This window comes from Megalobrama amblycephala, linkage group LG14 (genome assembly GCF_018812025.1).
Source record: "Megalobrama amblycephala isolate DHTTF-2021 linkage group LG14, ASM1881202v1, whole genome shotgun sequence".
Lineage (NCBI taxonomy): Eukaryota > Metazoa > Chordata > Actinopteri > Cypriniformes > Xenocyprididae > Megalobrama > Megalobrama amblycephala.
The window spans coordinates 40,056,153-40,069,967 of NC_063057.1; the positions used below are offsets into that span (position 1 = coordinate 40,056,153).

At 38.4% G+C, this 13,815-nt stretch overlaps 1 pseudogene; it reads right to left on the minus strand.

Moving 5' to 3' along the window:
- Positions 1 to 553: 553 nt before the first annotated feature.
- Positions 554 to 10,195, minus strand: LOC125245258 (annotated as a pseudogene).
- Between the last annotated feature and the right edge of the window lie 3,620 nt (positions 10,196 to 13,815).

The window sequence follows — 13,815 nt, forward strand, 5'->3', positions numbered from 1 at the left end:
AAACTGCGAGTGAGTGTTTAATAATATTAAAAGTGTTTATTTGGTAGAGTTTGGGGAAGGTGTGGGAAGAGTTTTTATTCACCCAATAATGCAGCATCCATTTAATAATTTTAATAAATTTAATCATTTACACTCTATGATATTATTGTATCCTTTTAATGTAAAGGTTTGTTTTTGTGAATTGTGAGGACATTCCATAGGCGTAATGGTTTTTATACTGTACAAACCATATTGTCTATCATCCTACACTACCCCACCCCTAAACCTAACCATCACAGGAAACTGCACATTTTTACTTTCTCACAAAAACTCATTTTTTATGATTTATAAGCCTTTTGGAAAATGGAGACATGGGGTAATGTCCTCATAAGTCACCCTCTCCTTGTAATATCTATGTCATACCCATGTCATTATACACATTTGTGCCCTGATATGTCACACACACACACGCACACACACACACACACACACACACACACACACAGACTCACACACACACACACACACACACTGTCTATATGAGGATTCATTACACACATTTATTCTTCATGTTATTTCACTGACAGAAGTTCAGCTGTAGTATTAATGTAATGAAGAGAAAATAAGAGACTCTATAACATCTCACTGTTACTGATTCATCATGAGCTCAAAGCATTATGGGTAGAATCTCTACAGTCTATTCTGATTCATCAGCACAGTTTCACTGATCCAGTATAAACACTAAACCCAGGATAGAGCGGTTGAGTGAATGTGGTCTGGACTGTGTGGATGAGGATCATTGTGTCTCCAGAGACGCTGTAGAAGGACAGAGTTCCTGCACTGTGATCCACATACACTCCTATTCTCCTGCTGATGGGCTTTACTGGAAGTTCAGTCTGTATGTTATTGTGCCAGAATGAGTAACTGGAGGAAGAGCAGATCAAACTCCAGGACTGATCATTATATCCAAACAAACACTCACCACCCGATCCCTTCCTACTGATGCTCTTATATGACACTGATATACGCACATCTCCCACTCCACCCAATCTCCCAGTAACAGCGTCCACACACACTCTCTCTACACAACACCTGCCATCACTGATCAAATCTGTCTGGATGATCAGGATATGGCTGGACGGTGTTAGTGGCAGTAATCACTCTGTTCCTCTCAGAAAGACGGAGATATTTATTCACTGTGTTCAGATCCAGATTGAGTTGATGGGAATCTGATGGAGATAAAACACATCAGAATCAGGAATTATCAATCTGTCTGATATCCTGTACAAATCATTATCATTATCCATCATCTAGGTCCTTTACCCAACCCAAGAAAATGGTTCTTTAAAATCATAGTGATATTTCACAATATTACTGTTTTTATGTAGCCTATTTTGGATCAAATAGCAGAAGAGTCTTAATTAAAAAAAACATTTTTAAAAACATTTTTTTAAAAAAAATGTTTATCTGTCATGATATATAATATATATTTTTTTTCTTTATAATATTTAATTTTGTGTGATTACTATTATTATTCACCTATATATCATTTAAAGTGAATGTCACTGAATGCCACATAACAGATTTGACTGGATAGTTTAAATATTATCATTAGTTTCCCAAGGATAAAAAAAAGCCAAGTGAATAAAATTATATTTATGAATGTTAAATAAATGCTTTAGAAATTTGGCACTGAAACCTTAATTACGTAGATCATCACAAACTGCAGCCAATCAGCAAACAGGAAGCATTCATAATATTTTTTTCCAATGGAAAACAAGAAAAAACATATTGAAAACATATTGTTATATTGTGTCTGAATGCTAAATGCAGAAATTGTTTTCACTGGAAGTTCAGCAGCTGTGCTACAGAAAGCTACGGTGACCGGGAGGGGACATGTTCGGTTCACTTAGTTTTGTCGTGGCCACGACACATAAACTCGTGGGAACGTGATAATATGTCGTGGCCACAAGATATTAATTCGTGGGAACGTGATAATAAGTCGTGGCCACGAGATCGTTTTGTCGAGGTAACGACATCCTTATGTCGTGGCCACGCGATGTAAAGTCGTGGCCTCGAGATCATATGGTGAGGCAACGAGATATTTTTCTTGTGGCCACGACTTCATTATGTTGAGGGAACGACATCTATTTCTCGTGGCCACGAGTTACATGTGTAAACAACGCGCGCTACCATAGCAACCTGGAATTAAGAATGATAAAATAAGTGCGGAAGTAAGAAATTATTATTATTTGAATGCGCGCAATGTAAGCTATAATATTGCGCGAGATGTTGCCACTATAGCATTCAAATGAAGTTTGTTATTATCAATTTGATAACAAACTTTATTTAATGATAATGAACATTTATCCATCCCATCTCACAGCCTTCTGATCGTGTCTTTATAATAATAATAATAATAATAATTAGTATTATTATTATTAATATGCCTATTAAACCTAAATAAAATGATGAACAAAATTAAGTTTTTGTCTAGGCTATACTGAATGGATTTTATTTTTTTTTTAGCTTAAATATTCTTTTAACAACCAATTAATAATAATAAATTATTCGAACTTCATTCAAATGGTGTGATGGGCACGAGGGTCTACAAATGATAACAGACGCTCATTTATCCTATATTCACGGCTACAATACAGTCATAAAGTCACATTTTATTGGCATGATCTGGCATTTAAAGTATTTACAAAATATAGCTAACAACATAATATAGGCCTACAGAAAGGATACACGAAAAGGGGAAAATAAAGCAAACAGGGCTACATAACAATGAATAAAAAAACATTTAACTGATAATGATAGCCTAATAATAATAATAAATGATGTAAAAATATGAAATAAAAAAAATTAACAATAAGTGAATGGATTTAAAAGACTGTTGGATGTGATAAAAATATACACGGCATATTCTAATATTTATTGATAAACTTCATTAGAATTCTGCTGTAGGCATCGCACACAACACAATGGGCAACATGTTAATAATCACTTATTAATTCCGAGCTTTTTCTTAATTAAAAATAAATAGTATTATAATCTTATCCATTTCTGATAGTTCAGGTTGCTATGGTAGCGCGCGTTGTTTACACATGTAGGCCTAACTCATGGCCACGAGAAATAGATGTCGTTCCCTCAACATAATGAAGTCGTGGCCACGAGAAAAATATCTCGTTGCCTCACCATATGATCTCGAGGCCACGACTTTACATCGCGTGGCCACGACATAAGGATGTCGTTACCTTGACAAAACGATCTCGTGGCCACGACTTATTATCACGTTCCCACGAAATAATATCTTGTAGCCACGACATATAAACTCGTGGGAACGTGATAATATGTCGTGGCCACGACAAAACTAAGTGAACCGAACATGTCCCCTCCCGGTCACCGTAGAAAGCTGACAGAAACACTGAAGTAAATAGTCGTAATGATGGAAATGAAACACCGTTTATTCTGGGTCTGTTCTTTATATGTGGATTACTCAATTAGCTGGATTTCATTGGTGACTTTTAGAAAGTATAATGCATTAAAGGCAGGGTAGGCAAAAAAATGTATAAAAAACTTTTTTTCAAAATTTGTTTAAACTTTATTTATATATCAATACATAATTAAAATGTAAGTACTCTGAAAAAGAAAGTATAAAAATCGAGTGTCTGTAGACCTCTCACGACTGTTTTAAAGACAGCTCATTATTTCCATTCACTCCACTCCCTCCCTTCTGGGCTCCTTCCAAAGCCACGCCCCCAAAACGCATGAACGTGCGACTCCGACCACTGAGCTGGAAGACGCATTATTTACCTGAGACGAGCGGAGAGGAAGGAGCACAGTGCATGTAGTGACATCATGTCAGAATCACATGTAATAAAAATAACTTTATAATTATGAAGATAAACAAACAAGATGTATTTTAGTACTCACTATCAAGCTAGCATAATGATATTGGTAAAGTTTAAAATATATATTTTTTGATTTGCTAACGAGCTAGTTATCTATAAGGCAAAGCTAAAAACAGGTTGCATGATACACGTTTTTCCATTACCATCATTTACACTGTGATGAAGATGAATTTCGTGTAAGATTCATAACATATACGTTGTTCTACAGATCAACAGAGTAACATACACTCAAATATCAACTCACAACTGCATTGCAGACACAAAATAATAACACACACATACAACAAAGTGTGTACGACACACACAGATACAAGATAAAGACATCAGTAAACATAGGTAGAGAATATAAAAACAAAACAAAGGCGAAAAAAACGTGCAGGTAAACTTACAGGTGAACATGGTAAAATAGTTAGACAGAGGGTAAAATTATGCACAATTCAACACTATAGCTATCATTATTTATCGTCTCTACTACGGCTCGCTAAGTAATGTTATGTTAGCTATATTACGCAGCACGTGTGCTAATGACACATGCTTCATGAAAAAATAAACAAAAAAAATATGTATGATCAAAATACAAAAAGAAAGATTTACCTGTCCAGCAGAAATAAAGCCATCAAGGAGTCACTTTTCAGCCCCTTGAGTTCCCTCAGTTCTCGCCATCGCTGGAGAGCCACGCCGATATTAACTCGCGTTTTATTTCTTTGTTTATCCAAAGACTTTTTGTTCATTGCCTTTTCTTGTACTGTTACTGTCTTCCTTTTTTGCCTGGTTTGCCTTCACTAACTGCATAGGCCGGTACTGTGAATTTAGCTTGCTGTTTCTCCTAGGATCCATGCCTCTTGGATTCCCCAAATCAAACGTGCGCGCGCAAGTGGGCAGGTCATGTGTGGCAAAAGGGTGGTTGCCATGGTTGCGAGAGAGTGACAGCCGCCTAAGCCAATCCTATGTTTCGTCCCGGATGGAAATAATGAGCTGTGTTTAATACAGATTAAACGGTCTAGAGTCACTCGATTTTTATACTCTTTTTATCAGAGTTCTTACATTTTAATTATGCATGTATATATATAGAAAGTTTAAACAAATTTGGAACAAAATTTCTTACCTACCCTGCCTTTAAAACACATGACAAACAACCAATTTCAGAATCTGCAAATATTATAATGCCTTTTAACTTTGGTTATAATTATTTATGAAAAGATTATATACATTATAAATAAATTTAAAATGCATTATACATAAGGGCTTTAAGTGTTACCAAAATTTATTTTGCAAGAAATAACAAGTTTCATCTTGTAAGTAGTTGGTTTTTATGTGCTTAAACTCCTCAACACCTTTTGAAGATATTGATTTCAGTGACCGCTGATGTTTTCTGAACGCCCCGTTAAGAAACACTAATTGACATTAAAACTCATAAAACTCTTCTGTCATGTTTTCTTTCTCTTTCTACAGGAAGAACAAAAACACACTCAGTGAGTTTCTCTGCTTGTTTTCTCAGTGACTTACATTGTAGGAAGTCGTTCCTGGTTCTGGGAACAATGTTGGTGAAAGTGACTGTGGAAATCAACAGACATGAAGAGTGTGATTATCATGTCAAGAGAAAATGATCCCTGCATCCGTTCCTAAGACATTTCTAATATGATCTTCTACATGATATGAGATGATGGAGGATCATTTCTGAGAGCAGATGAATCTCCAGGACTTTACCTCTGTCAGAGATCTTCTTCAGCTCCTCTTTGCAGAAATCCTCCAGTTTGTCTCTCAGCTGACGGACAGATTCTCTCACAACATCAAAAGAGGAGAGAGAACTGAAGGGATCGTCATTTACATCTGTAGATTCAGGAGGAGCTGAGAGAGACTGGAAACTCTACAGAAAACAGAAATCAAAGCTCATCACCTCCACACTTCATCCAATAACCTGTACTACTGTCAGATTTAAGCAGCTCTTGTTGATCTTTAGTAACTCTCCTCAATCCAGCACTTTCACAGAATCAGATTCATTCTTCTCATGTTCATTATATCACGTTAGAGCTGTAAGATCTAGTGTTTGACACTTACACTATATGTGAACAGGAAAACACTTGATGATCAAACATCTGCCAATAACATGAATGTAACAGATCAAGAGCATCAATGGAGTCACATGACAGGGTTGAGTAGATTTGATCAGGAAAAGCAGCTCAAAATCAACGAGTAGATTGACCATTATTTATAACTTTTGAGCAGTTAGTGGCTCTGAAATTCACAAGGACTCTTAGGACACGATCCCAAGGTCAGGTTTTGTGTGGTTTAAATACGCTAAAGCAGAGGTAAAATACAGCCTTACTTCCTGTTTGAGGACTAAATATTTAAAATATTAGTGACGTTTTGAACTGTTGTCGTCTGGAAACTCAGGAAACTTTTTTCTGAAAGTTAATATAATTTAAGAGATTAAGAGATTTCCAGAGCTGAACTGCATTTGTAAGTGCGTTTCTTTCAAAAGAAGAAGATCAGATGAGAGTCTGACTGATGATTATATAATAACCGAACACACAGATCAACACTTCAGTCAACGGCTCATTCTGCTCTCATGAAATGTTTCTCTGTGAGTCTCTTGCTCAAGTCCACTATGATCCTGTTCTTCTAGATCTCTGTTACCTGCAGGAAATGGATGTGATCCTGTGTGTGTGAAAGCTGCTCCAGCTCAGCGTCTCTCCTCCTCAGATCATTGATCTCCTGCTCCAGTCGCTCCAGTCGTCCTTCAGCTCGACTCACTGCAGTCTTTTCCTGATCTCTGATCCGCTGTGTGGCCTCAGAGCGGCTTCTCTCAATGGAGAGGATGAGCTCAGTGAAGATCCTCTCACTGTCCTCCACTGCTATCTGTGCAGAGCGCTGTTAGGACACACATCACAATCACACAGTGGCTTCAGTGAGTCTGACTGAGACTTCTCAAACTTCTCTTCTTCTCCAGACTCACCTTATGAGACTCCACAGCCTCTCTCAGCTGCTGAAGATCTTTCTCTCTCTGCTGGATCCTCTGCTGGAACAACCTCTGCGTCTCCTTCAGCTGGTGCTAAAGGACAAACCAATGACAGGAGAAACATCACATAAATCATCAAGTAAACAGATATGAATCCAGTATCAGTGAAGTGCTGAGATTGAGGGTTAAAGATCTTTCATGATAAGATTATAGGTTCAGTCATAAGTGTCAGTATTATTTCGTCAATGTCTAGTTTTATAGGGATAGTTCACCCAGAAATGTAAATTCTTTCATTGTTTACTCATCCTCATGTCTTTCTAAACTTGTATGATTTTCTCTTGCAGAACACAAAAGAAGATATTCTGAATAATGTCTCTGTTTCTAGAGCCCAAATCAAATATGGCGACACGTCAATAACATTAAACCTCACTGGCTCATGCATTTCACATGACTAAACATGCAAACATATTTTACTTTTCCTATCACTTAAGAAGATTTATGTTTTGTCTCAATTTGCATACTATGGTCCTAAATAATATTCAAAATTAGAATTACTGTGTCCCAAATCGTAGTATGATTATTCCAAAGAGGATGATCTACTATTACTGTTTAGAGTCCAAAGTGAAGATCAGCGCAAACTCTAATGGATAATATTGACCACAACCCACTGTGTGATGGATGTGGATTTGATTATAATTAAAAAACATGAATAAAAAGTGTTAAAAAACTACAAACATGGTGGATGGACGAGTCTGATGGTTAAGTAGAAAGGTTTAGATAAATATGTTTGAGTGAGTAATAACACATATATAATCAGTATATAACCTGACAAAAGATCTTTATTCAATGTTATCCATGTTATTTTTCATCTGCAACAGCATTGTGAACTTTTGTAATGATATATTTGTCATTAACTTTTAAATGCATCACTATGCAAACACATGAGGAGAGTCTACTTGTGAAAGACACACTGCTGGCAGATCAACCTGCTGCTACATTTCTCCCTGAAACAGTTGGAAATTAAATTAAATAAATTAAAATAAATCTGCATTGTTTATCCTTTTCATCTTTCATTAAAAAATTCACAATATTCTAATCTTTCATCGAAGTAAAACAATTGAAAATGGGGGAAAAAGCTCATGAAATAAATGTTTTTCTCTAAAACATGTTGGCCACAATTATTGGCACCCAATGAATAATAATCAGTATATAACCTGACAAAAAGATCTTTATTCAGTGTTATCCATGTTATTTTCATCTGCAATTTCAAAACCCAGTTATTGCAACATCCATTTCCCAAGGTAACAGCTCTGAGTCTTCCCCTATAATGCCTGATGAGTTTGGAGAACACCTGACAAGAGATCAGAGACCATTCCTTCATGCAGAATCTCTCCACATCCTTCAGGTTCCAGCTCCATGTTGGTGCTTCTTCTCTTCAGTTCACTCCACTCATTTTCTTTAGGGTTCAGGTCAGGGGACTGGGATGGCCATGGCAGAAGCTTCATTATGTGCTCAGTGACACATTTTTGTGTTGGTTTTGATGTTTGTTTTGGATCATTGTCCTGATGGAAGATCTAACCACAGCCCATTATTGGATTTCTAGCAGAAGCGGTCAGGTTTTGATTTTTATCTGTTGGTATTTGATAGAATCCGTGATACCATGAATCTGAACAAGATGTCCAAGACCTCCAGCAGAAAAATAGGCCCACAACATTAAAGATCCAGCAGTATATTTAACCGTGGGCATGGGGTACTTTTTATCCCTGTGTGCACCAAACCCATCTGGCACCAAACCAACCCAAAGCTCTTTTTTAGTTTGAAGTTCCAGTCTTGTCTGACGACTGAATATGCTGGAGATTATTTCTGCATGAGCGAGAAGGTTTTTCTTTAAACCCTCCCAAACAACTTGAAAGGCTTAAAATACAATCCTTTGTGTTCCTCAGAAAAGAAAGTCACTCCAGTTTGGAATAACAATTGTAAATGATGAATGTGAACATCTGGTTTAAAGGGGTCCTATTAAGAAGCCTAATCATTCAGTCCTGTCAATCATCATTATGAGAGAATATTAATCATCAGTCATTGTGCCGTCCCAGTGACAACAGGGTATAGGATACAATTCTTCCAGCATTCCTCCACCTCCCCATCGCTGGTTATGGTAAAGTGTGTTACATTCCTCACACACAAGCTAAGCAGTAGACCAATCACAACCTACTGGGACCGGCTGACCAATCAGAGCAGACTGTGATTTTTGGAAGACAGGTTTTAAAGAAACTGAAACTAAAACAGTTTACTAAAACAGTGCTCAGACAGAGGGTGTAAACAGACATTAAACGATTTAAACGTAATTTAAATGTATTCTAGTAGACCCCATAAACAAAATTATAATCCTGTAAATAATCATAATGGGACTCTTTAAGTTCATACCTGTTTCTCTGTCCTCTGTGCTGCAGCTGATACAGTGTTGTGGTTTTTATGTTCATCCATCGTACACAGCAGACAAATACACTTCTGATCAGTGCGGCAGAAAACCTCAAGGATCTTGTCGTGTTTCGGGCAGATCATCTCCTGCAGTCGTCCAGTGGCTTCAGTCAGATTGTGTCTCTTTCCTTTAAACCAACTCTCATGTTGTTCAAGGTGATTCTGACAGTAAGAGTTCAGACACACCAGACAGGACTTGACGGCTTTGTGTTTTCTTCCAGTACAGACGTCACACTGCACATCTCCAGCTCCAGCGTAACAGTCAGCAGGAAGTTTAATCTTCTTCAGTTTCTCCACCATTTCAGCCAGAATGGTGTTTTTAGCTAAAGCAGGTCTTGGACTGAAGGTCTGTCTGCACTGAGGGCAGCTGTAGACTCTCGTCTCATCCTCCTGATCCCAGCAGCCTGTAATACAGATCTTACAGTAACTGTGTCCACAGTGGATGGTCACTGGATCCTTCAGGAGATCCAGACACACTGGACACATGAACTCATCCTGAGAAATTCTGGCTTCTGCCATTTTACTGCATGAACACAGATACACAAACACACAACAGCTCAACTACACTTAAGTTTCTCTTTCTCTAAACTCATGTGATTCCTGTTTCCTGGTTCTGTGTTTGAGTGACGTGTGCAAAACAGGCATGTCTGTAAAGCAGCTTCCTCATTCCTGGTCCTGAAGAGCCTCATTCCTGCTAAGTTTCTGGTTTTCATGGGTGTTTCCACACACATTGTGTTTAATCAGTCTCAGAAACACTGTAAGTTAGAGAGAAGTAAGACAGAATTATTGTTCCTTAAAGTCACAATGAAATCAAATTTGCCAAATCTTTTTTTTTATTATTGAATATCGCAGTATTTATTATAAATGATTTATTCATGCACATCATTTTGTTAAATTCATGTGTGCTTGTAATCTTGAATCAAAATAACATTCCCTCCCTCTTGCAGCGACATCTCTTCTCTGATGATGTGTTTACCGGCGTGAGGGCGGGGCAACCTGTCACTCACATGAGATCCACCAATAACAAACCACAACCATCCAATCAATTCCCCATGGACAAAATCAAGCCCCGCCCTTCATTTGTTCTTGATCCAGAAGCTGTTTCACTCAGATGTCACAATTGTGAAGAAATTACTATCATAACTTATATTTAATTCTGACATTAATACCTTGTGAATGTTTTCACTTTGAGTATCATTAAATATTTAGTCTTTTAAATGATAAATAGGGATTATTTTTGCTGTGAGTCATGTTTTCATACATTTAATCAAAGTTTGGAGTCTCGGATTATCAGAATATTTACAGTGAAATCAATATACTTGACATACATTTTTAAGTGATGAACAAGGAAGGAAATATGATTCTTTCTGGTTGTTTTTGACAACTTGCCATAATGCCATATAGTAGAGCATACCTTGTGGTGGTGTTATTAAAAAATAAACTGTTACAAATGTCTAAATGACACACAAGGTTTTTTGGAGTTTGCCTGTTCCCAGCTGCTAGTTTTTTTAAGTACACTGTCAAGCTGTAATGGATGGACTGGTTGAACAGGTGATTTTGTGAGATCAACCACTATCACTTGTGTACACACAACACTCTAGACTTTGCATCTGATAAGCTTGGGTGGCAAAGAATATTTTTAAAAGAGGAACGTACTGAGGAACTAATAGCCATGTCTCTACCTGTGCCCTGAGTTGCAAAACCTCTGGGAGTGAGCACAAGAACCATACGCCGGAGAGTGTCAGTGTGGCAAGCAGGACAGTGGCATGATTGATAATGAGTGTCACCTGAGTGCCACACCGGTCTCGTATCTATGAACTGCTCCATTGTAAACGTATAGAGCTTTCCGAACCACTGCCAGCAGGTAAATAAACAGGAAGTGTTTGTCAGATCTCACAGTGGGTTTTGTGAGAGAACAGAAAAGCTTTGAAAAATATTTTTTTCTCCTATCCCAAATTTGAACATTTTTCAATAAAATTATATTCGAATACAGTAATAAGATTGACATCTTCACCCTTTATTCAAATATTATAAAAATATGTTAAAGATAAATATACTGCTTAGTTGTGTTTGAAGTCAATTATTTTATTTGTGATAATGCATTGGAACATGCCAAATTGTGCGTATATAATTTTTGGCCAGGCTTTCATACAAATAAATTAAAAACACATGCAAATAGAGAACCATTAAAATATTAATAACTGATACCACTTTTCCACTGGGGCTAGTGCTGGAGCCGGAACCCAATTGGGAACCGGGCTTCGGTCTTCCACTGCAGGTACCCAGTGTCACAGCCACCATCTCTCTCACCTTCCCCGAACTTCATTTCCCATCATCCCTCCTTCTGCTCACCTGCTCATGCTCAGCAATCACTCGCACCTGATCATCATCACCTCATCGCACAAGCAGCATTTAAGCACACACTTCACTCTGGCACTTTGTCTGGTCTGATCCTCTGTGTCTCCAGCATCGCCCTGATCATCTGTGTCTCCAGCATCTTCATTCCCTGGTCTCCTTCCATGCTCCACCATTATCACCGAAGTGTGTGCCCGGCTGCTCATGTCCACAACCTCCTCATCTCCAGCATATGCTGGTAAGTAGTGATGGCGAGATGAAGCCTCATGAAGCATTGAAGCTTTTCAGCCAAGTGGTTCACAAAAAGGTTCATTTCTCGAGGCTTCATTTGCTCACAATACCACCTGGTGTCAGTACTACCATTCATTATTGCATTGCTGCTTTGACTGATATACCCACCTGCCTGTTTGCTTTACCTGCCACGTCTAATAAATACTCTTATTCATTTCTACATTGTTGTGAGTTTATGTTCCGTAACACCCAGATCCTGGTTCCAAGCCGGCCCCTAAACCTCACTGGTCTCGAATAAGGGAAACCATGACGTTAGTAGGCGGAGCTTCCACTACAGACCGCAGTGTGAAAGGTGTCATTTTTAAAAACTGTTGGAGTTGAGGTAAATTAATTAAAAACAATAAGCAGTGGTCTGCAGAAGAGATCAACGCTCTCCTCGCCATCTGGTCAATGAGGGAAATCCAAAAGAAACAAGAAAGTAGTGTGGGGGGACATATATGAGGAGATGGCGGGAGAAACCGTGGGTTTAACCAATCCACCAACCAGGTGGTCAAAAAAAAATACAGGGATCAAAAAAAGAGAAGAGGGAAAGCGGCAGCAGACAAAATGGTACGTTGATGTCATTGGCTCTGGGACATCGGCCAGCAAGTCAGTCAACCGGCATGTTAAACCCAACAAATTCATTTGTTGAACAAAAATTGCGTTCCGGGAGGTTCCACCATTTTTGGTGGGGTTCCCCTGTAAAATTTGCATTCCAGAGGCTAAAATATCATGTTATATATTTTATGTTATATTTGGGGTTGAATTTGTTCTTAACCTTGTTTGATGTTGATGAGTAATATTTGTGCTTGGGCAGGAGCGTTAATCTGCATCTTGTCATCCACAGGGTCAGGCTGGGCATGTGGTCCATAAGGAATAGGAATTCCTCCAGGCCAGCGTACAACAATGTTTAATATGGCATTGCAGACTACTTAAACTTTGATGGAATGATCATTTTTCTGGTCACATAGTTAACTGCATTTGTGGATTTGATGCTTTGATATGCACATGAGTATAGTCTGTTGCACCAATGGTATTATGTATGCCACTCATCTTGTGGAAACCTTAACTACCATCTGGTGTGCCTCACTGTAGGGGAATTTTACTTAAGCCTTATAATAGCTTTTACCACTTTGTCAATGGCATGGCTTATGGAGGGTTGAGAAATTTCTGGTCGGTCTAATTAATTCCCTTTGGAATGTTCCTGTGGCAAGAAACCCAGTGGTAGCTAGATCTTGGAGATGTGGTGCTATGGGGTGAGAGCAGTTAGTGAAATGGCTTAGGTGTGGTTCCAGAGTTCCATGAATCAACAAGGACTTCTCTCGCCAACCTAAAGCGATTGAGCAGCTATTCTTCACTCCCAGCAAACATGTCCATGCTCTCTAAAGATGTGCTCTCTCCTGAGAGCTTGCAGCGCAATATCTTCAAGCCATGCCAAGTGTGTGTGTGTGAGTGTGTGTGAGTGTGTGTGAGTGTGTGTGAGTGTGTGTGAGTGTGTGTGAGTGTGTGTGTGAGTGTGTGTGTGAGTGTGTGTGTGTGTGTGTGTTCCTTTATCTTTTATAAAATGTAAAATTATATGTACTGATATAACATAATTGTCACAGGTGAGGCTCCCTCTCCGCTTCCTCCGGATCATCAGAGGGAGCTCTCACCAGAATATTGACTGTTGCTTTTGGACTCCATTTCCCATAAGCCCTCATACCTGGTAGTGTGTGTGTGTGCGCAATCAGTCCCATCGCGAAGTCTTGATTTCCTAGGGTGGTAATTTCTTTTGTTTCTTTTTGGGTAGTTATTCTGTGTTTGATATTGGACTGTTTTCCTGTTGCCTGATTCTCTGCTGCCTGCCCCGACTATTGC